The 25,827-nt window shown below is 43.2% G+C and overlaps 1 protein-coding gene and 1 long non-coding RNA gene across 14 annotated transcripts in view; one reads left to right on the top strand and one right to left on the bottom strand.

Annotated features, from left to right (window-relative positions):
- Positions 1-25,599, bottom strand: part of LOC141766908 (uncharacterized) — a 155,341-nt gene extending 129,742 nt beyond the window's left edge. For all 13 annotated transcript variants that reach the window (XM_074634091.1, XM_074634090.1, XM_074634088.1 and 10 more), the window contains exon 1: positions 25,442-25,599. The gene's annotated coding sequence lies outside the window, so the exon portion shown is untranslated. The remainder of the gene's footprint in view (positions 1-25,441) is intronic.
- A 215-nt stretch (positions 25,600-25,814) lies between these two features.
- LOC141766914 (uncharacterized) overlaps positions 25,815-25,827 on the top strand; it is a 42,124-nt gene continuing 42,111 nt past the window's right edge. The window contains exon 1 of the long non-coding RNA XR_012593708.1: positions 25,815-25,827. This exon is cut by the window's right edge and continues 143 nt beyond it. This is a non-coding gene — a long non-coding RNA (uncharacterized LOC141766914).

Here is a 25,827-nt window from a genome sequence, read left to right on the forward strand (position 1 = left end):
GAATTCTGCAGCACGTGTACTGACTAAAACTAGAAAAAGAGATCATATTACGCCTGTTTTAGCTTCTCTGCACTGGCTGCCTGTAAAATCCAGAATAGATTTTAAAATCGTCCTCCTCACCTACAAAGCGCTAAACGGTCAGGCCCCATCATATCTTAAAGAGCTCATAGTACCCTACTACCCCACTAGAGCACTGCGCTCACAGAATGCAGGGTTACTTGAGGTTCCTAGAGTCTCCAAAAGTAGAATGGGAGCAAGAGCCTTCAGCTATCAAGCTCCTCTTTTCTGGAACCAGCTCCCAGTTTCAGTCCGGGAGGCAGACACCGTCTCTACATTTAAGAGTAGGCTAAAGACTTTCCTCTTTGATAACGCTTATACTTAAGCTGCTATAGGCATAGACTGCCGGGGGACTTCCTATGACACACTGTCATAAGGAACTTCCTATGACACACTGAGCTCCCCTCTCCTTATGTATATACTCATGTCCCATGTCCATGTTGTTACTAACTTCATTCCTTCCCGGGAGTCCTTGTGCCTCCTTGTCTCGCAGCTAACCGTGGAGCGGGGTCACACCTGGAGCGAGGTTATACCTGGAGCATGGGTACACTTGGAGCAGGGTTTCACCTGGATCTTGGTGGTCTCCGGTATTGTGGCTGCATCTGCTGCCGCGTCGGTGCCTGCTTGACACCAACTGCTACCATCCCTAATTAACTACGTCTGTACGAGGGACTACCAATGCTAACGAGGGATTTCCAACACCTAGTGACAATGTGGCAGCCTGGAGAATAACACTTCTCAATCACTGCCAAAGACATCAAGAGCTCCCAGCAAGCATGCTGATGCTGCAGGAACCAACGCACGGGCATCGATCGCAGGGACGTCCCACACCAATACACATGGACGTACTGAGGAGAGATGCTGGACAGTGCTGGCTTTCCGATAGTTGTATTATCACTCTTTCCATCCACCACTATTGGTTTTGTGTTATCAGTCCTACTTGTATTAGCTATTACAGCTGCTAGACTGCTATTGTGGCTGCTTCTCTATCTCTCTCTCTCTCTCTCTCTCTCTCACTCTCTCTCTATCTATCTATCCCCCCAGCCGGTCTCGGCAGATGGCCGCCCGCCCTGCGCCCGGTTCTGCTCCAGGTTTCTTCCCAGTAATCGGGGAGTTTTTCCTGGCCACAGTGCGCTTGGTGGATCCTGTTGGGTCTCTAAACTATGGTGTACGGTCATAGACCTGCTCTATATATAAAGCGTCTTGAGATAACTTCTGTTGTGATTTGACGCTATACAAAAATAAATTGATTTGATTTGATTTGATATTATTTGATGGAACTCTGCTCTGCTGGAGTATGAACTGCTCACCAAAGAGTCAATCAGCTGACAGGAGTGGACGGTACAAATACCTGCCATTGAATTAACTGTGTGGGAGAATATCTAGTGAAGGATCAGTGGTCGTTTGTGCAGAAATAACTGCTGCAGCTCCTCCAGACCAACAGAGGTTTCCCGTGTCTTGTGAAGTGACGGGGCTCCGCAGAGAGAAACGTTATCGTCTCCGACCAAAACTCTGGCGTCTCCCCCGTTCCCTCCGGCCGTGGTCGGGAGGCTGAGGCAGGAAAAGCCAACACTAGGATCAGCATTGATTCATGGAGAGACCTTCATCTGGTCAGCTAACATTACTGCCAAGCAGCTGAAATATAGAGTGATATTGTGCTTTTAGCTGACGTGTGTCTCCTCACTGTGTTGAGCGATGCTCGTTCATGTCTATGTAGAGCGAGCACAAGCGCGAGCAACAGGACGCTGACTATCATTGACTTAATGGCCACAGGTGTCGCTGTTAACAAGACATTTCTGATTCTTACAAACAGTCCCTTTAAGTGAGAATCTGTTCAGCCATGAACGAAGTCAAACTGTAAGATGAGATAGCAGCAGGACATCTAGGGATGTTCCTAGCCACGTTTCCACTGCAGGTACTTTCCTCCAGAACCCAGAACCTTTTGAGAAACTCTTTGCGTTTCGCCCGCAGGGACCAGGGTCTAAAATAAGTTCCGGGGACCTTTTACCAACCAAAAAGGCCCTGGTCGGGACTGCTACTTTTGTGGTGGAGTCTAAAAGTAAGAATACACTCACCAAACAGTACAAAATGTGCACAATTTAATCATAAATACATTGGTTGTATAGATATTAGGGCGGTCAAAGTTAACACAATAATAACGCTATTGACACAAATTAACACCACTAAGTTCTTTAATGCAATAACATGCCTTGTGATTTTTAAGTTGTAGCAGCTCAGTATTAAATACTGGTATCATATGAAACTAGAAAACCTGATGAATCCATCGGTACTAACCATGTCATACTAGTTCGTCATGAAGGTACCCAGATGATCCGGGTACTTTATCACTCGGCAGTCCAGACATTTTGTCTTCATGCTCCACTGAGACACTCTGATAGGAATGAACGGGAGCCTCCGACACTGTATCCACTTCTCTTTATACATCCATGCCATAGAGCCTTGGTGCTAGTGTGGCTAAAACTGAACATGTGCTTTATTGTGTAGCATTCAATTGTATAAGTGAAACTACTACAGTGATAACTCAGTGTATAGTATTAACAACATTTCACCTTCCGGTTGGTGTCTGGCTTTCACTATTCATGGGATGTCTTTACCCAATTTATCCCAGGGTTGCCTTCCATTAACTTTGAACAAGAGAGCAGCATGTAATTAATACTCAGGAAATCAAAAGATACACCGTGATCTCCAAACACGGACGGACGACTGATGACACATTTGGTCTTGGAATGCAGCATGTGAATAGAGACGGAGGAGGAGGTTCAGTCACTAAAGGACATTAAGCATGAGGCATTAAGATGACTAAAGTTTACAGCATCAGATCCTCTCGTCCTTCTGTCTGTCTGGCTGTAGAGATAATCCCCCCCCCCCAAAATGTATGTATGTGTGTGTGTGTGTTTGGAAGTATGTGCCTGCTACTTAGCCCACCCACCCCCCATCTCACAGCAGGGGTTCATTTGAGATCAATCTGTTTCCAAAACCCACTTCTAGTGAACCCAGGCTCACTCCCTAGTAAACAGTCCCAGCTGACAGTGAGCCCTTCACATGCTGTCAACTCCATTAACTACTATTTACTATTACTATTAACTACAGTATGTGTCTTTATACTGCTGCCGCTGTATGGTGTGTCCTGTCGGGTTAATCCTGTCATGTCACCTGATGTATGAAGTTCTGTCCACACCTGTTATGTCTCGTTTCACTAAATATTAGTGCTGTCAAAGTCAACGTGATAATAACGCCTATAACGCTGTATAAGCCTACGTCATCCAAAGCTGGCCCACCCCACTTCAAAACTCATTCCCCTGCTGCCCGGCAGCCATGTTGAGATCAGTTGAGGAAATACCAAGCACCGCCCACCAGCCGGAGCACAGCCAATAGGAACGCTCTCTCTCTATGAAATGACCTGTGATTGGTCAAAGTCTCCCGTCACGGGCTAGATGTTCTAAAGCCTGAAAACAGAGCCATGAGGAGGAGCAGAAGTCTAGTTTTCTCTCAGAACACTTGAATTACAAAATGCTGAAAGGTTATTATGGGATTTTTGCCCACTGATGATAAAAACATTCTGCCTACTGAAGCTTTAAACTCAAAGAACAATCTTTTATTAAACCTAACCAAGTAGCTCTGTTGCTTAACCTACGGGATGCCAAAGGGTCCTGATCGAGCGTCTGTGTATGTTGAGTTGGGAATGAGACTGGATTGTCTCATACTACGTTCCCTTTACGCTCAACCATTGTCCTTTGGATTCAGGTGCGGGACTGCAAGAGGGTGGAATTACAATATGCTGAAAGGTTATTATGGAATTTTTGCCCACTGATGATAAAAACATTCTGCCTACTGAAGCTTTAAACTCAAAGAACAATCTTTTATTAAACCTAACCAAGTAGCTCTGTTGCTTAACCTACGGGATGCCAAAGGGTCCTGATCGAGCGTCTGTGTATGTTGAGTTGGGAATGAGACTGGATTGTCTCATACTACGTTCCCTTTACGCTCAACCATTGTCCTTTGGATTCAGGTGCGGGACTGCAAGAGGGTGGAATTACAATATGCTGAAAGGTTATTATGGAATTTTTGCCCATTGACGCCAAAAAGTCTCTGCCTACTGAAGCTTTAAATACTTGACTAATCTCCCTTTATGGTGCATTTTGAACATATAAAAATGTGTGATTAATTTGTGATTAATTGCAATTAATATTTTTTAAATAAACTTAAAAATCTAAAAAATATATTATTGTCTTAAAAGCACAAAAAATCTGAGAGAGACAGACACAGACAAGTGACATGTGAAAGAAAAAAGGGACTAACCGGGTGGGGAAGTCTTGGACACAGGTCATGAAGGTTCCCTGAATAGTTTGATGAGGATGAGCATGATGTGAGTCACATGCTATGGCCTTCACAGACACATGAATAGCTTTATTACTTCTGCCTCTATGTCCAGAGCTGGCAGTAAAGAGAGGCACAAATCTTTCATGATGCCTTTTTATAAATCAGATCTAAATATATACGCAGGGGTGTCCGACTCACTTTAGTTCATGATCCACAAACAGCCCAATCTGATCTCAAGTGGCCCAGACCAGTAAAACCATGACCTATAAATAACACACCTCCACATGTTCCCTCTCTTTGAGTGTGAGCTGTGAAGAAGTGCAAGTACATTCTGAAAACATTCACAATTAGATCCAACAATCTATTTACAAAACAGATGATCCTGCTGATCTCTCGGCTACGACTACAAACACTGCTGATTCCTCCAACAACTCATGTACCTTCTCTGTTCTCTGGTATCCCCTTCTTCTCTGTTCATGTTCTTGTATTTTTGCCATGATGAGCCTGATAGTGGTGCCGAACAGGCCTGGAATTTCATCCCTTTAGGGGTAAGGCCACCTGGCTTTTGATGTTGTCAATTTTTTGAGTGCACAAAGACCAAATGCCAGAGCAGCAAGGCATTCAAATACAACTACAAATATAAGTCCACAGAAATAATGAATGTATCTTAAGGGATAAGAATATGTTTAATACATAGTTTAACTATCAGTGAAATATAGAAATAAAACTGTTTATTTCACAAAATACTTTCTTGGTGCTTACAGAGTACCAATATTTGTAAGTTGTTATTTCCCACTTTGTTGTGCTGTAGCCTACAGACACTGTTAATAGCATTAAAAGTCCAGTTATGACCGACATGGATCAAAAATTTGTGGCTGTTTTAGTTGTTAAAAACACATTCATCATCACACACACTGTAGTTTATTTTGACTCAATAAACTACACCGTCCCGCTGCCTCAAATGCTCACTTAGAGCATCAAATGTAGATGAATCTGCCGCTGAAAATAGTCCCCAACAAATCCACTACTGTATTTACTCCTGTTTGTTTGATAAAAAAACTACAGAGCACAGCTTTTTTAGGAAACTACTAAGACTTTTTAAGAAATGAAACTATTAGGGCTGTCAATCGATTTTAATATTTAATCGTGATTAATTTTAAAAAAATGAACACAGATAGGGAGAGAGGAGGGTCATGTTTTCACCTAGCCTAGCCTGCAGAAAAGCATCAGCAACTCTGTGGCTCTGCACAGACTTTTAGCCTATTTTAGCTGGTAGTTTGGGTTTTTATTAGGGCTGTCAATAAAATATTTAATTGCAATTAATAACATGATTGTCTCTAGTTTATTGTGATTAATTGTATATTAAACGCACATTTTTTATCTGTTCTAAATGTAGCTTAAACAGAGATTTGTCAAGTATTTAATACTCTTATCAACATGGGAGTGGACAAATATGCTGCTTTATGCAAATGTATGTATATATTTATTATTGTAAATTAATTAAAACACAAAACAATGACAGATATTGTCCAGAAACCCTCACAGGTACTGCATTTAGCATAAAACAATATGCTCCAATCATAACATGGCAAACTGCAGCCCAACCCTTTGAAAATAGCTCTGCCAGTTTTTCCTTTACCGTACGTTTGGAGCGTTGTTTAGCCTCTTCCGCTCCTCCTACAAGCTAGTATGACATGGTTGGTACCGATGGAGTCATCAGGTTTTTTAGTTTCCTATGATACCAGTATCTTCACTCTAGCTTTAAAACTGAGCTGCTACAACCTAAAAATCACTAGTTGTGTTAATGTGTGAAAGAAATCAGTGGCGTTAAAACTAATTTGAGTTAGCGTGTTATTATCACGTTAACTTTGACAGCCCTGTTTATTTAAATCTCCATTAGCTACTCCCTCTAGATACTCAACTACAACTATTGTGGTGTGTCTTCAGAAGGAACCAATGGGGCTTAATGCTGAGAGCCACAGACAGAGTAGTAACTAACACATTTGTTTGGGAGTGTTAGTTTTGATTTAAACTAATTTCAGTGACATTTATTCTCAAGTATGCATATCTCGTAGGGATGCACCGATACCGACACCAGTATCGGGTATCTGGTCCGATACTGTGCTCATGTACTTCAACGGCACCGATACCACTTTAAGGCAGCGTGACGTTAACCTCTCGTCACCATCTTTCGGGTCCTCACGCTCCACCTCTCCGACGGTGCGGGCGAGACGGGCCGGTGGTGCGCCCGACCCCCCTGATGCCGGGATCCCACCTCAGTCGGCGCACGCCAGCCCTCACTTTCATTGCGCGACGGGGTTTTGCTTGCACCCTCTGACTCACGCATGCGTTAGACTCCTTGGTCCCCTCGCGCCTTTTACGTGGGCCGAGCCTGCTGGACAGTCGCACCGGGAGCAGGGGGCCCCGTTCCTCCCCGGCAGGGAGAGAGGGTGCAGCGAGCCCTTTGTCCACGGTGCGATGAGGTCCAGGCGTGGAGCGCTGTAGAGCTGCGGCCGCGAGCCACCTTCGCCCCGAGCCCTTCTAAGCCAACCTAGAGCCGGTGGCGGCGCACCGCCTCGTATGCGGGACTCCCCAGCCTGCCGTGTGTCACTCACACCCTCCAGCTGGCTGTTAACGAGGGTCTTTTGGTACAGAGAAGTACTCGTATCGGTACTCGGTAGCGGCGAGTACCCAAATGGAAGTACTTGTACTCGGTCTGAAAAAAAGTGGTATCGGTGCATCCCTAATCGGTAAACTCTCCAGCATGGGTCGGGCTCTATTCTAAATCGGAACTAAAACCAAGATCACAGGTAGTCAGGTGTCTGAGACTAGCAGCATGCACATGGAGGTTACTGTTCCACAGGCTTCATCCCTTCGTCTATCTACGAATACTGGTGTGAAGAAATGTTTGTACAGAGACACTCCAGATGCAATCTGGGCCAGGATGGTATAAATAGGTCATTAGCACTGTCTCAACTGTTCCATCGTGAACAGGCATGACCCCAGAACCAACTTAAAGCAACTAAACTCTGCCCTGTTACAGGAAGCCGCTGCAATCATTACCACACATGGACACAGACTACCGGCAAGGCCATCTGAACTGTGTGTGTGTTGTGTGTGTGTGTGTGTGTGTGTGTGTGTGTGTGTGTGTGTGTGTGTGTGTGTGTGTGTAACTGAATGTACCCATTCTACCCATATGCCACCTACTGTGTTCCCTCTGTCAATGATGATTGTGCAGTATGAATGTGTGTATATGTTTCGGTGGACTGCAGAAACTGAATTGCCCTTCGGGGATAAATAAAGCTCTCTGTATCTGTATCTGTATCTGTACCAATGTAACTGCTATTATGTGTGCTGGCATCTGCATGTGGAAGCTAAGCAGACTTTAGGGCAGCCAGAGTTCCATGATAACAGGCAGGCCACTTAAGATGGCAGTGTCCATCGCCTGTGCTGAGAGACAGGAGCTTAAGATAGCCTGAAGAGACATGACCTGAGGTAGAGGAGGAGGAGGAGGAGGAAGAGGAGGAGTAGGAGGAGGAGGAACATTAGAGAGCATAGTGTTCACAAAACCCTGACTGAAACTTCTTATCAGCCGATATGGACTTTTCAAACTGGTGTTGTCAGGAGTTCTAACGTGGCGCGTTGACCTCAGTACACACAGACAGAACAGGACGAGGCAGCGGGACAACAGAGTTCTTGCTGACATCAGCAACTCAGCTGAGCTCAGAACACTTCAACAAACACACCTGTTATCATTATACCGACATGTACTTTATAATAATATATGTATATACATAGAGATATAGATATATAGATATACTCAATGAGGTGTGGCAAGATCTATACGTATAAAGAGCCAAGCCACTGATGTGGACTAACTGCCCAGTAGAAACACATCAAGCTTCAAAGACAAAAAAACATGCGATGGACAGTAGTTGTTGTCATATCAAACATTATCGTAGTCGCCATCTTTCTCAGATCAACTGTCTGTTCGACCAGTACAGACGGGCTGATGGCGCGTGTTGTGCCTACAATACATCACATCAATACATCATAGAAAGAGAGACGTATTTATGACGTTATTGAAAATCATTCCATCAGGATTTCTTAATACTCTTCTCCACCGTAATACCGCCCAAGCCTAGTAGCAGCTTTACTGGAAGCAGGCTTATATTAGAGACAGGCCTTTAATTCTAATTCTAATAGACACAAACTTGCGTCAAGCGACGCGACACAAACACGCAAAAATTGCTTCATTCGCATAATCACAGAGTTGAAATATTGCAACTTCAGCGAAAGATTTGTGTGACGCTGTGTCGCGAAACTATCAGTGTTGAGATTGTCCTCCTAGCGTCACTGACGTCCTGACATTGATGAATCAGAAATGGAGGAAATAAATCTTGTATGTGTCTGTGGTCACCCAGAGCTACGATAGTACCTCATATCTGTACAGAGATCGGACCAAACTCTGTGTAGAAACCACAGACGGACAACAACATCGTTGCCGTATTTATGCCTAGATGACTTTATGCTGAGTGCTGATGGAGCAGCTGCATAGCCTGGCACTGATCCATCCAAACTCCATTCAGAAAACAAGTATTTTAAAAGTTGTCTGCTTGTCGTCATGGTAACGGACCTGACAAAGCATGAATTCAGACATTTTACTAATCGGCATTATTGTGTTGTTATTTCGGCATCCTTTTGATCTGTTTATTGATATTAAATCACAGCACAATCTGTTTATTTTGGGTTCATACCGCAGTAGCTACGTGTGGCTGCTAGATACAGTCAGTGTGATGTCACTGTATGTGAATACAGCTCGCTATCGGGTGACGTTATGAACCCAGACATGGCGGCGTTTGGTTTTCTGACATATCTGGGACTTCCTCAACATGTACAAAGCAGCAACAGTGGTTATTTCTGCCATGGCTTATGGAGGAAATTGCAGAAAGAAAAGTTGTTGGTATCTATGGAGACAAGCTCCTCCTCCTCTTCGACGCATCTAGCGCAAATGAACACAAATGATCCCGGCGGTCCAACTAGCGTGAGTAAAGCGAGGTGAAAATTTGCTTAGCTCTTGGTCAAAACACACAACACCACTCTGAGTTAGACATACATAAAGGCTGCTTAGCCACATTTGTGCATGCAAAAATGTGTGCGCGCACACACACACACACACTTGGTTGTGGTGAAAGGAACAGAGAGGGGGCTATGTTTCCACAACTTGTTGTAATTATGTGTTATACAACTGAATGCTGACTCTGGCTGTTCTTTTACAGAGAAGTACAGCGAGAGGCTGGAGACAAACTCAGCTGGCCAGAAGTTATGTCTGGTATGGAAGGAATGAGACGGAGAAGGGGAGACAGAAAGAGAAAGGGAGAGAGATACAGAGTGGAAGGAAGGAGCAGAGGGAGGGAGACAGAGGAGCACAGCAGCTGCTAATCCAAACCAACCTCCTGCTTTCAGCTGTGGTGAACAGCAGCCGTTCCACTCTGCTGCACGCCGAGCTGCAGTGTCACTCACTTCCACCGGCTGCAAACATGAAGTGGCAGCAGGCCGGGGCCTTATCACAACAGGCCATTGCAGCTACAGCCATGGTCACACTGCTGCTGTTACTGCTGCTGTTACTGCTGCTGCTGCTGCAAGACCACAGTGCTGGTCACAGTTCAGTCCCCAGCCATCAATGTACATTGATTTTCTGGGTCCATGCTGTTTTTAGTTGTGCCTGTCAAGTGCCTAAAAATAGACAGCGAAATATTTCCTGTGCAGCCGAAACAGAAGGAAAATGTGTCAGCTGTGGTACTTCAAATGTCCGAGATAAACATCAGGTGCCCCTGCATTATTAAGCCTGGCCCCCCCTCTGAACCCTCCTCTGGCCCCCCCTCTGAACCCCCCTCTGAACCCCCCTCTGGCCCCACTAACTGTGGCAAATATTTCCATACATGTTTCACCCCACATTTATCCCTAGAGGACGGAAATTGTAGTCAAGTCAGCATTCACCAATTCACACACACATTCATAAGCTAGTGGCAGAAGCTACCACATTAACTGTGATATTAATTGGGATGCTAACTTTGGCTAGCGAAAAACACTCCTACCAGTGTTACACGGTTTACCGATACTAGAAAGGTATCATGATACCCTGCTGTTAAAAACAGTACAATACCCCGTTTTATTAGTACCGGTACTTTAAGAATGACAGTGTTTAAATAGGAGCTGTGAGTTGCATCAATGTGCGACCGCGGGGCCGTGTGAGTGTGTGTGTGTGTGTGTGTGTGTGTGTGTGTGTGTGTGTGTGTGTGTGTGTGTGTGTGTGTGTGCAGCGCTGTGCTTTAGAGTACGCCATCACGATTGGGATCACTTAGGAGCAGGAAGTTATAACTTTACTGCCGGTGGAAGCAAGCGGTCAAAAAGTAAACTGCAGTGATAACCAGGAGGATGGAGTCACTCTGTAACGTGTTAAAGTATTAATTTACCGCGTGTATCTTTAATGTGTTAAAGTGTTATTTTACCGTGTGTCTCTGTAACGTGTTATTTTACCGTGTGTCTCTGTAACATGTTAAAGTATTATTTTACCGTGTGTCTCTGTAACATGTTAAAGTATTATTTTACCGTGTGTCTCTGTAACATGTTAAAGTATCATTTTACCCTGTGTCTCTGTAACGTGTTAAAGCATTATTTTATCGTGTGTCTCTGTAACGTGTTATTTTACCGTGTGTCTCTGTAACATGTTAAAGTATCATTTTACAGTGTGTCTCTGTAACGTGTTAAAGTATTATTTTACCGTGTGTATCTGTAACGTGTTAAAATGGTATTTTACCATGTGTCTCTGTAACGTGTTAAAGCGGTATTTTACCATGTGTCTCTGTAACTTGTTAAAGTGATATTTTATCCTGTGTCTCTGTAACGTGTTAAAGTGTTATTTTACCGTGTGTCTCTGTAACATGTTAAAGTATTATTTTACCGTGTGTATCTGTAACGTGTTAAAGTGGTATTTTACCATGTGTGTCTGTAACGTGTTAAAGTGATATTTTATCCTGTGTCTCTGTAACGTGTTAAAGTGTTATTTTACCGTGTGTCTCTGTAACATGTTAAAGTATTATTTTACCGTGTGTCTCTGTAATGTGTTTAAGTGGTATTTTACCCTGTGTCTCTGTAACGTGTTAAAGTGGTATTTTACCGTGTGTCTCTGTAACGTGTTAAAGTATTATTTTACCGTGTGTCTCTGTAACGTGTTAAAGTATTATTTTACCGTGTGTCTCTGTAACGTGTTAAAGTATTATTTTACCGTGTGTCTCTGTAATGTGTTAAAGTGTTATTTTACCGTGTGTCTCTGTAACATGTTAAAGTATTATTTTACCGTTTGTCTCTGTAACATGTTAAAGTATTAATTTACCTGTGTCTCTGTAACATGTTAAAGTATTATTTTACCGTGTGTCTCTGTAACGTGTTAAAGTATTATTTTACCGTGTGTATCTGTAACTTGTTTAAGTATTATTTTACCGTGTGTCTCTGTAACATGTTAAAGTATTATTTTACCGTGTCTCTGTAACGTGTTAAAGTATTATTTTACCGTGTGTCTCTGTAACATGTTAAAGTATTATTTTACCGTGTGTCTCTGTAACATGTTAAAGTATTATTTTACCGTGTGTATCTGTAACGTGTTAAAATGGTATTTTACCATGTGTCTCTGTAACGTGTTAAAGTGGTATTTTACCATGTGTCTCTGTAACGTGTTAAAGTGATATTTTACCGTGTGTCTCTGTAACGTGTTAAAGTATTATTTTACCGTGTGTCTCTGTAACATGTTAAAGTATTATTTTACCGTGTGTCTCTGTAACATGTTAAAGTGTTATTTTACCATTACTTTTCCCGATGTTTTAGATTTTTTGCTGTGGTATCGTTTCAATATCGGTATAGAGATATTTAGGCAAGGTATCGTATCAAATTCAGAATTTTGGTATCATCCACATCATCAAATACTGCCTCGTGGTCAGAGCTAAAATAAATTTCCATTGTCACAGGAACTTAAGTTTAGGCAACTGTCGTGGTTAATGTTTTTGACTTGATTGTAACGGCTCACATGGCTACCGAGTGACTAACAATTTACGTGACTAGCAATTACCTAACGACTCACGTGACTAGCGACTACCTAAAGAGTCACGTGACTAGCGACTACCTAAAGAGTCAAGTGACTAGCGACTACCTAAAGAGTCACGTGACTTGCAACTACCTAATGACTCACGTGACTAGAGACTACCTAAAGACTCACGTGACTAGTGAGTGACTAACAATTCACGTGACTAGCGATTACTACCTAACAACCACGTGACTAGCGACTACCTAAAGAGTCACATGACTAGCGACTACTTAAAGAGTCACGTGACTAGCTACTACCTAAAGACTCACGTGACTAGTACTACCTAAAGACTCACAGTGACTATTACTACCTAAAGACTCACGTGACTATGTGACTACCTAACGACTCATATGATGTGACTAGCGACTACCTAACGACTCACGTGACCAATGAATGACGTGACAAAATAAGTCACGGTCACTGTTAGTTTCACACGGGCCACAAAAAGCGGTCTCCTGGTTGAAAGCTCTGTTTGTTTGACCCATCCACCACTCCACCCGCCAACCTTAAGCGGACGCCTACTCTCGTAATACTATGTCACTTGCTCTGACCATCGAAAAACGGCGCAAATGGGTTTACATTGGAGTTCGTTGAAAGCCTGTTGCGTCGCTGAAGGGTGCCGGTATCCAATGACGAGGGGCACTTACCAAGAGGCAGTATTTGACAAGTTGGGAGTGAGAACAGGTTGTTACAGTGGTGGTGTTAAACCTATGTGCAGCCTGCACACAGATGAGTTCACCAGTTTCACACCTTCAGCCAAAGAGGATGGAAACTGTGGTGCGATCCTTACATACAGGACTGAGCTGAGCTGTTTATTGCCTGACCTGCTCACCCACTTGACCAACATTCTGAAATGCACCAATTGTGTATTTCTGCAACACTCTATGTCAAAGTAATAAACAGCACATGTCATCACAGAGTCTCATTCCCTGCAGGAGAGCAGAGCTTTTCTAAGGAAAGTCTCAGTTTAACTTCCCCATCACTTGATGATTAAATGTTACAATACAACTGTGGAGTCATATGTACTGAAGGAGTAATGCAGCATTAAACAGTCCTAACACTTCTCTCAGCATATCTTCCTGCCAGTGTGTGAGCCAGTGGCAGCCTTTGTGATTTCAGAGCTGTCAGAATGGGTTTGTTAGCATCTCTCTCTCTCTCTCTCTCTCTCTCTCTCTCTCTCTCTCTCTCTCTCTCTCTCTCTCTCTCTCTCTCTCTCTCTCTCTCTCTCTCTCTCTCTCTCTCTCTCTCTCTCTCTCTCTCTCTCTCTCTCTCTCTCTCTCTCTCTCTCTCTCTCTCTCTCTCTCTCTCTCTCTCTCTCTCTCTCTCTCTCTCTCTCTCTCTCTCTCTCTCTCTCTCTCTCTCTCAAACCTCAGCCAGCTGAAACGAGAAAGTCTAAAACGTTGGAGGGTCGTCGTGGATACGACCTGCACCCTCCCATGTTAAATCCAGCGTGGTAAACACTACACATCCAGTAAGGATGGAAACCCTTTGGGTTTCACACATTGCAGGAAAAGCAGAGCTAAACATCACGGCTAAAGCTGCATGCTAACTCTGTCACGGACAGGAAACATTATCGTATGGCAGTAACGTGGCGGTGGAGCCGGCCTTCGCTCTCATCTCCGTGGTCAAACAGGCCGACGCTACAACTGTACAGCACCCATATACTGACATTTGTGTTCTCTGCATTGAAACGGCCCCGATGGAGCTGACCATGGATGGATAAAGAGAACGGAGCTGACGGGAGAGCTAGAGACCACCTTGGAGAAGTTAGAGGAAGTAGACACGTGGGACTACGTCCACTTTTCAAAATAAGGTGTTAACAAAGGGAACTGTATATACAAAATACATCTATGGAAATCAGATTGATGGATTAAATTCACCAGAAGTATAAAACATTACATGTCCCTTATAAAGTAAAAAGAAAATCCCACTAGTCTGTGAGGGAAATGTCTTTATTCTTTGATTTTGGGTTGCTGGAAATTTTTTTATAAATAATTCCTGATAATGATCCTGATATATTTGACTTCAGGACATCTCTGACTACATACATGCTGAAAATCAAACATTCCTACTGGATTAATTTAGATATTTTCCAAAGTAAAAGTCCCTAGAAGTGGATGATTTAACTTTCCTATAGGAACAGTTGCCATAGCGCAGGATCAGTTTTGTGTGTTCACTTCAAATCAAATCTTAAATACACTACAAGCTCTAGCAGAGTTTAGAGCGACTCCAGACTGATCGGAGTGTACGGTTCCTTTCAACTCAGAGGTGTTGTACGTTGTGTGTTTACCTTTGATAACTTGGGTTGCCAGGGAGTAGGGCGTGTATTTTCAGGGATTATGTTAATAAAAGCGTGGGAGCCAGTGCTCCAGACAAAGTCATGCTCACATGTGACCAGTCAGGCTTTAGCTGCCACTCAACCACAACAGCCTTTATACCAACACAAAGAGCGTTTACAGTGGAGATGCAGAGATATGCTAAGCAATTACTGTTGCAAACATAATTATACACACACACACACACACACACACACACACACACACAGGGGTGTGATTAGTGGCATCCCTGTAGGATATGACTCATCAGATCTCCCGGCAGTCCTGTGAGGCCACGTAATTATCACTGTGATTAAAGATAGCTGCTGACAGTGCCAACTCTTCTCCTTCACAAAGAAGTCTCAAATAGAAAACTTTCAACAGTTCTAACATGCTGAGACATTATCTTATTTACTGAGGCACCTTTCTAACATCACGGAGCAGACGCATGTCTTTCAGTTGTTTTCTTTGGAAATATCTGCAGATTTAAAGCTTCAGTAGGTAGACTGTTTACAGCATCATTGGGCAAAAATCTCATAATAACCTTTCAGCATTTTGTAATTCAAGTGTTCTGAGAGAAAACTAGTCTTCTGCTCCTCCATATGGCTCTGTTCTCAGGCTTTAGAACATCTAGCCTGTGACGGGAGAATTTGACCAATCACCAAATTGTACTGTAATTCTCTCTATTCCTGCTGCAGCCACACGCCAATGTCCACGTTCCATACAAAACACTGTTACCAGGCTCTCCACAGGAACATGTATGTGCACTTTACTCATTTTAAGGACTATTAATCCATTAGAATATTTAATCGTGATCAATCACACGATTGTCAATAGTTAATTGTGATTAATCGCAAATTAATCACACGTTTTATCTGTTCTAAATGTACCTTAAAGGGAGATTTGTTAAGTATTTAATACTCTTATCAACATGGGATTGGACAAATATGCTGCTTTATGTAAATGTATGTATATATTTATTATTGGAAATCAGTTACTAGAGATGTTCCGATACCATTTATTCCTTCCCGATACCGATACCTGAACTTGCAGTACTGGCCAATACTGAGTACCGATCCGATACCACCATGATAAAAAAAATTATAGCGTTATTCTTATTCTTCTTCTCATTATTATTATTATTATTATTATTATTATTATTATTATTATTATTATTATAATTAAACAGCTGTTTACTACTGACCATGTGGATGTGATATGATTTGCTGTATGGCCTGGCTCACGTTAAACTCTTTGTAAAACATGAACAAATACATACAGAGAGTGATTTCATTAATATAATTTTATTATTCAGTTTGTCAGTTAGAAAGAACATAAATAAATGAAGCTAGGAATAAATAATTATTACATATTCTCTTAGCTGTCTCCTCAGTGGACAGCCTGGGTTCTAATTAGTTACATACTGGACATATCGCCGTTTTACTTGTTGGATTTTCCTCTGTGAAAACCGCTGACATTTTCCTCGCTCTGACTACCGTTCCACTAGGACCACACTGGTTTGCTATCATCACGTGACAAACTACCTGCTATCAGTTCTTCTTCGCTGCTCTCAAACAGTAGAAGCCAGTGGCAGCCATGATACCTCCAGGGCGACAGCACAGTGAAGGCTGCTGTTTTGGAGCGGCAAAGAAGAATTGATTTCCAGTTAAACAAATTTATTTTTTCCTGGGATAATAAATGATGGTGTCGGATCGGTGCATACACTGGCGTATTCACCAATACTCCATACCAAATTTTGGCGAGTATTGGACGCATTTCCAATACTGGTATCGGAACAACTATATCAATGAACAACACAAAACAATGACAGATATTGTCCAGAAACCCTCACAGGTACTGCATTTAGCATAAAACAATATGCTCCAATCATAACATGGCAAACTGCAGCCCAACAGGCAACAACAGCTGTCAGTGTGTCAGTGTGCTGACTTGACTATGACTTGCCCCAAACTGCATGTAATTATCATAAAGTGGGCATGTCTGTAAAGGGGAGACTCGTGGGTACCCATAGAACCCATTTACATTCACTGATCTGGAGGTCAGAGGTCAAGGGACCCCTTTGAAAATGGACATGACAGTTTTTCCTCGCCAACATGTATGGTTGGTACCGATGGATTCATTAGGTGTACTAGATTCATATGATATCTTCTCTCTAGTTTTAAAACTGAGCTCGCTACAACCTAAAAATCACAAGCTGCATTAAAGAAAATCGTGGCATTCTAACAAATCTGCTTTAATGCGTTATTATCACGTTAACTTTGACAGCCCTACTTTCTTTCATTTTCTTTTTCTACCTCTGATCTTTAGTGTTAATCTCAACTTTTTCTTACAGCTTATAAACTTCAGTGTTGTCTAATTGTATCTCCCATCTTACAGTGTCTGAGACCCTGAGACCCCTAACTACCCCTGACTGAAGTCTGAGACCCTGAGACCCCTAACTACCCCTGACTGATGTCTGAGACCCTGAGACCCCTAACTACCCCTGACTGAAGTCTGAGACCCTGAGACCCTGAGACCCCTGACTACCCCTGACTGAAGTCTGAGACCCTGAGACCCTGAGACCCCTGACTACCCCTGACTGAAGTCTGAGACCCTGAGACCCCTAACTACCCCTGACTGAAGACACAAAGGAACTGGGCCTTTGCTACCCCTTTGGAGCGCCCTGTACATAAAGATCAGACAACTCAGTCATCTTCTTCCAAACACCCATTAAATGACTTCTATCAGCAGTTACTTGTTATCTGCTTTTTAATTATGGTCCTCTAGATTTATGTTGAATGATGTGCATTGATCTGAAATACTGTTTCAAACATTATAAACATAATGAATACAAATAGAATTTGTATTCCTGGTTTTTATGACTATAAAAACAATATTCTATATCTAATAAATGGATTTTCATTTGACATATACAGTGGTAGATCATTACAAGACATAACAGCAAACAGAATGAATAATAATTCAGTTTGTTTTTCAGACCTGGGTGAAGTGACATTACTATAACGTGACCACCCACAACTGCTACTTAGTGTCTCTCCTTGCAGAGCACTTGGCAAGTGGCACAACCTAACAACAGAGCACAACAGTGTAACACAGTGACGGGATTCCAGTGAATCACTGCATGAAAATCTGCACGGATCTGTGTGCCCCACCTCTACTAGTCTACTAGTACTAGTCTAATCCAGAACATTTTCATACCAGTAAATGTCAAATAAATCTGAGATTCAAAGCGCTCCTTCTGTTGCTCACTTCATATGTCCCATAGAGAGCTTAAATTATGGGATGTCACCATACCAGAAATTCACTAGGGAGCCACCTATCCAACATTTTCAGTCCCGATACCGATACCTATAGCGATACCTGGGCTTTTAGTATCGGCCGATACCGAGTACCGATCCGATACCATTGTGTTAGGGCGTTTTATTAGGTATGATTGATTCGTATCGTGCCTGAGTACGATTCCCCCCCATCTCCGCTCCTTTCACATTAGTAAAGTGGTTCCGTACCCGAATACTCCTGCGTCATCATCCATGTGTATTCGTTTATGTTGAGATCAGCTGTTCTAGTGGCAGAGCATCGAAAACACTTCTTTCAAACTGGACAGAAACAAAATGAAACTCACCAAAACCATCAGCGTTAGTCTTCCCAACAACCAACAACTCTGGTTTGGTTGAAATAAACCGTTATTTCACAGAGTTTGATGTGAAAATATGCACTCTGTCCCCCCCCCCCACTGTCCCACTCTGCCTGCTGAGCAGCTGAGCAGCTCTCGTTCTTCGGACGCAGACCATTAAATCAGCTAAATAAAATAACAAACATCACCTACTATTGTCTATATTTAGGGACCCTCTCGCCTGCCTTCCTGCTTTATGGCGCATGCTGCACACATATATTAGGGGTGTAACGATACGTTTTTACAGCGATACGGTACGATTTCCATGGTTCTGATACGATTCAAGGACGATATCTGGCTCATCTAGAGCGATACGATTCAATGATTTAAAATCAATAAAGTAACATTTTTGCCAATAATTCAGTCAGTGTGACTGTGAAATAAATATGTGATACTGGACAGAGCAGGTCAGGATTCCTCAAAGTCTTTCTTGTAAGGGAATCAGGGATAAATTAATAATGGATGTAAACAAGTACACAACGATTAATGGCAAATACATACAGCTTTTATTAGAAAATAATAAAAAAGTGCAACTGCAGGACCTGCTGATTCAGTTCTCAAGATACAAGGCAGTGCAATATTTAACACTAAATATAATAAACCAAATTCTATTCAAGTTAAATGAACAGTGGTTTAATCTGCATCTTCTGTCCTCATTTTCAATATAAACCGTAAATCAATAATACAGAGATCAACAGCTGATAGTGATCAAACAGCTGATAGTGATCAACAGCTGATAGTGATCAAGAGCTGATAGTGATCAAACAGCTGATAGTGATCAACAGCTGATAGTGATCAAACAGCTGATAGTGATCAACAGTGATCAACAGCTGATAGTGATCAAACAGCTGATGGTGATCAACAGCTGATAGAGATCAAACAGCTGATAGTGATCAACAGCTGATAGTGATCAAACAGCTGATGGTGATCAACAGCTGATAGAGCTCAAACAGCTGATGGTGATCAACCAGCTGATAGTGATCAGACAGCTGATAGTGATCAGACAGCTGATAGTGATCAACCAGCTGATAGTGATCAACAGCTGATAGTGATCAGACAGCTGATAGTGATCAACCAGCTGATAGTGATCTACAGCTGATAGTGATCAGACAGCTTGGGACAGAATCATTCCTCTACAAACGCTGGTTAATAATCTGCTGATAGTAATCCAGTAGTCCACCTACAGGGTTCATTTGGACTCTTTTCATACATGAAAACATCTGGACATCTGGAACAACATGTTAAAACTACGTTAGACTAACGTTAGTCGAGTTTCTGTTTTGTTTTTTACTTTACTCCCGTCGTGATAATTTGCCTCACGGACCGTCTGCTCTCCGGCTGGATACGTGAGGCTGATGCTGCGTTCACGTAGATATCATGACGGGGAAAGGAAAGTCATTTTCTCTGAATGAAATACGACAGCGCACGGGGAAAGAGCCGGTGGGTGAAGCCGCTGTCTTCAGGTGATTGATAGAGCCTGAAACTCTGCCGACCGGCTGCTTTGCTCCACAGCGCCAGCAGCACACGCAGACCGATGATCGCCTCCCTCCACGCCGCTACCGGGTGAGCGAGCGAGGAGTCCATTGCTCCGTTCATCTGCATGCACGCCATAGATGCGTGCTCGCGCTGCAGAGGGCAGAGCTGGCATGCTGGTGCATGACTGGAGAGTGAACCGGATTAACGTTTAACATTTCTTTACTAATAAAAGTGCTAAAAAACACTTTCATATAACGTTTGTCGTCCTTAAATACAAGGTGCAAATCCTTAGTATCCATACAATCGATATTTGCGTTTCAAATTGATTTTATATCGATATACGTCTCCCGTGAAGGACAACTTGCAGAGTACCTATTGATATAGTTGGATCGTAGGAATATAAATCGATGTGGTAGATGAATCGTTACAGCCCTAACAAGTACAGATTTCGGATGAGACCGGTGGCGTTCCAAACAGTCTGCCCTTTCAAAACTACTTGCTGACTGCTAGCGTTAACTAGCGGTCCACTTCCGTGTTTTGGTACGGTCGGCTTTCACACCTGATGTGAACCGTACCCGAGGACACATGAACCGTACTCCAGACCACCTTTTCAAGTGGACTAGAGTATGGATCAACAAACCGTGCCCGAGTACGGTACGGAGCGTTCACACTAATCAATCCAACTGGACTTTGGGGACCGGTGTACTCGGATCCGGGCCCGGGTCCCTGATGTAAAAGCACCCTAATTAATAATCTGCATGCCTCACTGTGTGGAAGTGACTGGGATCATTCTTTATGTGTGTAAGGCAACATCAGGCTGGACTTAAACATCGCTTTCTTAACTTTGCAAAACAAAATATAACAAATAATTACATATACATTTGAACTGAATTGTATTAATACAATGAAACCTACATCAGCAACTTGGTAAGAGATCTACAAAATTAACAGGAATTACAATTCAAGTGTAAACCAACAAATTGGTCAAAATTTAGACAGCAATTAAAATTCCAGTATATGTACATATGGTATATAAACATAGAACTGAACTGAATCGATCGGCCCCATTGTCACCGATCCCCAATCCAGTTATTAGGGTCGGCCCGATATCTGATCCGGTATCACTACATCCCTAGAATCTAATAGCCGATACCAATACCAGTGAAATTCCACGATTCTTGAAAAACAAAAGTAAAAGAATAAATCTCAGGTACTTCAACATACAGTCCTGGATCAGACTGGCATAGAGGTGACATGGAGGACGGCAGGGTCCCCTCAATGTTTTAAACAATAACAACACATGAATAAGAATCGTGGATCGTGATCCTGCCTGAAAAACAAAAATCATGACATGATATTTTTGCCATATCACCCGTAGTTGGGCATTAACAATGACACAACTACTGACACAGCACAGCTGCACAACTACTGACACAGCACGGCTGCACAGGGTGTGGAAAACACATGTTGTCACCACTAGTTGACAGATAATTAGACTGGATGAAGTCACTCGGTAAGAAATAGTTCCAACAGGACCACAAACTGTCATCTTTACAGAGAGGCAGGAACCCTCATCATGGACTTGTTGTCAGAACTGGATACTGTACTACAAGATGGCGCCAGTTCATTCAAAGAAAGCTGCTCAACCTACGCAAGCGCCACAAAGTCCTCCCTCTTCCTGCTGTGCCTCTACATTGTGGGGCCTACTGCATAATGTGCATTGGTTTCTCTTTCACGTGACATCATGCACGTAAAAAAAAAAGCTTTTCTCTACTTTGAAAAAGTTTTACAAATTTTTGACCTTCAAGGTACAATGCCCATCTGACCTTGTTGTCAGTTTGAGGCTTCCTGTCACGTTAAAAGGTCCCGACGGTCGGCTGATGGACAGTTTGGGGCCGTCAGTGAGCGTCTGTCTAGTTTTGGCGGTGTGTCCTTCACCGTCGGCTGTAGTCTGCCCCTGTCTGAGTTTTTTTGGCCGATTCAGCATGTTGAATCAGTGGCGGCGCCCGTCGGTGAGAGAAATCACTCTGATTGGTTGTTCAGATTAAACCAATCAGTGTACGAGAAGAGAAACAGAAGTGAGGAAAACAAGCCAATGAGTAAAGTCAAGAGGACACACAGAAGACTCTTCTCATTGTTCATCTTCATCTCATCTGATCATTCCAACACACAGATATCTTCACAGCAACATGAACATCTGGAATGAAGCTCAGCGGTGAGTGAGAGTGGTGTGAAAATGGTCAACAGACGCCGCTTTGTTTCACGTACGTATCATAACAACGGCTTGTATATCCTCCGTCCTCACTCTTCCTCTTTTTGAATGATGAATACAGACTACCGCCTCCTGCTGGTGTGGAGAGGTATTCCCTCTCACCAGGAGCAGAACGTATGTGCTGACTGGCCGTCAGCTGTCGTCTTTGCGGTGTTCTCAAGGGCAACTTGTCGGCCAAGACAAAGGTAACGTGAGGCGAAGCAACAGCCGGCCTTCGTCATCAGCTTGGTGAGAGCTGATGGGTTTTTTTGTGAATCGGTGTGTAACTTTGTTAAAATTAGAAAGGTTTAAATTCTAATAGTGAGTGCTATAATATACTCACTTATCTTAGAATATGGATACTTAATCCCAGGAACATATTTAGCTCCTTCAGAAAGGCACCCTAAATGAGAGATTGCACTGAGTCAAAGCCAGTGGAACAGATGCTCAAATACAGGAAGTGATGTCACTAGCTGCTGAGTGCCTGTTCTATGGTCAGTATATATACTGTAGTATAGCCCGACCTCAACAACCCAGCTTACCACAGACCCAAAACAGATAATATACAGCACCATCAACGAGAGGCCAGCTTCTGTTTAAACGGGATGAGCATGCTGGTACATGCAGGAAGATTCACTCACATGATGTGCACTGATGTCAACTAAATCCTGTTGTGCATCACAGATTTAACCCTCAAGTGTAACAACAAGAAGTTACAAGCAAATACACAGAGCTCAGAAGACATGGCAGCAGAGTGAGAGACAGAGTATGACTCAACTGTAAAACATCCAACACTGGTTAGCCCCCGCATACCGCTGCGTACCGCTGTGTGTGACACTGCAGACAGGAGAAAGCAGGAGAAAGCAGGGTGTGTGCACTTTCAGCGTGTGTTATTGCCTTCTGACGGGCTGAGGAGATGTGAGATAACAGAGAGCTATAAATAAAGGAGGTCTTGATGGCTAACATGTTCTCAGTGTTTTATCCCATCTTCTGGTCTAAATGTCTGGTGGTCCCTGTAGTGGAAACGTCTTCTGTCCTCATCACAGCGCTCCTTCCTCTCCCTCTACATACTGTAGCTCTACCCAATTTTCACATTCCCAGACTTCCACACTTGATCTGAAACAGTCAGAAAATCCAGCCTCCGAGAAGCTCAGTGTGCTCTTAGTCAGAGGTCAGATCCAACAACACGGAGGCCAGTAGAACACTCGCAGTCCCTGCTGTTGACTTTCAATGTGAAAGTGAAGAACTGAGAATATCAAGGTTTCACACTCCACCAGGTCATATCACCAGGTCGCTCTTCCTCTCCTTCCTCTAACCAGTGGGAGATCTCCTAGAATCAGTCCGTGGTCACAAAGGAAGCCTACATGGCCTACTGTTAAATACAGGGAGAGTTGGAAGGTACTCTGTGGACTTTATGGCCACTAGTGGCTAGAGCTGGGACGATCCACCGATCTCCTGATTCAATACTATCACCATACTTGGGTGCCGATTCGATATGTAATGTGATTCGAAATTACGATTTGTTGTAATTGTTGTTAACTTTTTTAACACTAGACCATGAGACAAAGGTAAATCATACACTTCTAGGGACTTTTACTTTGGTAAATCTCTAAATGAATCCAGTAAAAATGTTTGATATTCAGCATGTATGTAGTCAGAGATGTTCTGAAGTCAAATATAGCTATATGGAGCTCAAACTGCTGAAAGAGTTAATGCTGGTTCTGATAGAAAGGTGTCAGAACACACAGTGAGGAGCAGTTTGTTGAGTATGGGGACCGGTCAGGGTGCCCATGCTGACCCGTGTCCACTGCCATAAAGGGCCTACAATGGGCACGTGAGCATCAGAACTGGACCACGGAGCAATGGAAGAAGGTGGCCCGGTCTGAGGAATCACGTTTTCTTTTACATCATGTGGATGGCAACGAGTTGGAGGTGTGGACTCGGCCTCCAGAGTCTCCAGATCTCAATCCAATGGATCATTTGTGGGATGTGCTGGACAAACAAGTCCGATCCACGGAGGCCCCCCCCCCACCTCGCAACTTCCAGGACTTAAAGGATCTGCTACTGAGGCTTGGTGCCAGATACCACAGCAGACCTTCAGAGGTCTCGTGGAGTCCATGCCTCCACGGGTCAGGAGGACCTACTGAATATTAGGCAGCTGCTCATAATGTTCTGGCTGATCGGTGTATGCTATCGGCCTACTTTATATTGGTCAGAAATGTTTATTTTAGGGTAGTGTTATAAAATGCAGTACAGCACACATAAAGCTACCACTGATGCCGTGCTATCACACGTTGTCTTGCTGTGGGCAGGTACACTATACCTCAGATGGTAGATGGCTACGGACCAACCCTACTGGCTCAGGGACTATGGAGTCACACAAGGTGAGAGCAGCCTGAAACTCCTCCTGGAATGTGAGGGCATGGCTGGATCATAATCATCATCCTCATCATCATCATCATCATAACCATCATCATCATCATCTTGACTTCAGTGAAATTTAACACTGAAAAAGTTGAAAAAGAAAGCCTGGTGATAGACTGATAGTCTGGTGTGTGTTTACCATCAAAAGAAGCACCGAGTTATTTTGTAATCTAACAATATAGAAACACCTCACCTACCTGTTCTATTCTATTAGACCTGTTATAGACACCATAGGGCGGCCATGTAGGTTTAATGTGGCTAAAATCACAGCTGGAGGCAACAACATGCATATTCTAGGTTCCTGTGGGAAACTCTAATGTATGTATTCTAGAGAGAACAGACGAAATAGCTGTTAATATAATGTATGTATTCTAGAGAGAACAGACGACATAGCTGTTAATAAAGTCATTAATGTGAGTAACGTCCTCAGGAAGCATCATGTCAGCAGTTACACTAACAGAAGAGAGTCAAAACAGCCCTCCTCACAAGACCTCCGGCTCCATGTCTGAAGCTGCAGCGTTGCAACACGTCGCTGCACAAAGTTGCATAAACCACAAAAGTCAAGAGAAGAAAAAGTTAAAGAAAAAACAAGCTGCGCTTCAGTGCCTGAATATGTGGAGAAAGTTCCCCACCGACACCCGGTAGAACCCAGGTAGAACCGAAGGAGAACCGTGGCGGTACAGCTCGGTAGGAGGGTTAGTGTGAGCTGTGTGAGCTGTGTGAGGAGCCAGGCTATCTCGTACCTTGTTGGAGTGGTGACTTCAGGCTCAGATCGCTCCCGTCTTTGTGTTTAACGCCAGCTCCGCTTTAAGATCTCTGTTCAACTCTTTAACTCTTTAACTCTTTAACTCACTCTCACTCTCTCTCACTCTCTCTCTCTCTCTCTCTCTCTCTCTCTCTCTCTCTCTCTCTCTCTCTCTCTCTCTCTCTCTCTCTCTCTCTCTCTCTCTCTCTCTCTCTCTCTCTCTCTCTCTCTCTCTCTCTCTCTCTCTCTCTCTCTCTCTCTCTCTCTCTCTCTCTCTCTCTCTCTCTCTCTCTCTCTCTCTCTCTCTCTCTCTCTCTCTCTCTCTCTCTCTCTCTCTCTCTCTCTCTCTCTCTCTGAAGAGCAGCTGCAGAAGAACAAGAAGAA

Source organism: Sebastes fasciatus, chromosome 4 (genome assembly GCF_043250625.1).
Source record: "Sebastes fasciatus isolate fSebFas1 chromosome 4, fSebFas1.pri, whole genome shotgun sequence".
Lineage (NCBI taxonomy): Eukaryota > Metazoa > Chordata > Actinopteri > Perciformes > Sebastidae > Sebastes > Sebastes fasciatus.